At 34.8% G+C, this 1,006-nt stretch overlaps 1 long non-coding RNA gene across 1 annotated transcript in view; it reads right to left on the bottom strand.

Annotated features, from left to right (window-relative positions):
• The window catches only part of LOC128648069 (uncharacterized), a 1,230-nt gene extending 972 nt beyond the window's left edge, over positions 1 to 258 (bottom strand). The window contains exon 1 of the long non-coding RNA XR_008400498.1: positions 152 to 258. This is a non-coding gene — a long non-coding RNA (uncharacterized LOC128648069). The remainder of the gene's footprint in view (positions 1 to 151) is intronic.
• Positions 259 to 1,006: the final 748 nt, after the last annotated feature.

Here is a 1,006-nt window from a genome sequence, read left to right as displayed (position 1 = left end):
ATAGATAGGATGTTGTACAGAGACTAATTCGATGTTTACATTTAAAAAAATCAGTTGATATAACTATTAAAAAATATTAAACAATATTCCACTTCAATAATTGCTCTGAGCTTTTACTTTGTTTTTACTTAAATATTAAAATTGTACTTACAGATACCACATTCCTGCAGCAACTCCTCCTACCATGAGGGAAACGGTGAGGCCTAGACAATTCATTATGAGCCTCACTTTGGCTTCCTCCTTCAATAGTTGGATAATGTTTGCAGGGGAAAAGAGATCTGGACCCAGACCTATGGCACCAGGTCCTGTGATGTTGTGGTCGCTCATGTTGGTGATGTTCTCACTTGGCTCTGCAGCAAAAACAAATACAGTTTAGTAAAACACTAAAATATGCTATAGTAAGCTATGTAACATCATTAAACGTATACATAATTACAACGTATATATATATATATCTATGGTACACAGCTGTGATCTAGAAAGCCCATAAGAGTCTGTATTGCCAGTACATAGTAACATGTTATCCTGACTGTACCGTCTCACATTAGCTGTGTAGAGCAAAACTGTGTAGAAAATTAAAATGAATTTGAGCGAGGGGGATCTTAGGAGAGGATAAACAACTGTGCAACTTTACTTACCTGATGCCAGGAGCACACCGACAAGTCCAGAAAGGACGATGAACACAAAAGTAAATTTCTCAAGCATTCTGTTTAAAGAATAAACAAAAGAAATCTTGCAAAACAGCTAAAAGCACAGTAAAGGCAGCTTTTCTCAAGGAAAATAGAACAATAATGAGGAGATTGTATCTACTGCTCCAGTAAATATACAGAGTTATTGTGATGTAACTAATATGATGTCATAATATGCCTGATCAGCTGAGAGTCTTCAGTGACTGAGGTATTTTCCCTATACAGTACAAGAGAAACATTTTAATAAGTAAAAATATTTTGTATGAAAACTGTGAATGTTAATTATGCTTAAATTGAAATTAGCAATAATTGCAGGT

The sequence above is a fragment of the Bombina bombina genome, chromosome 2 (genome assembly GCF_027579735.1).
Source record: "Bombina bombina isolate aBomBom1 chromosome 2, aBomBom1.pri, whole genome shotgun sequence".
Lineage (NCBI taxonomy): Eukaryota > Metazoa > Chordata > Amphibia > Anura > Bombinatoridae > Bombina > Bombina bombina.
Note: the sequence above shows the minus strand (reverse complement) of the source record. Positions and strands in the feature narration are given on the sequence as shown.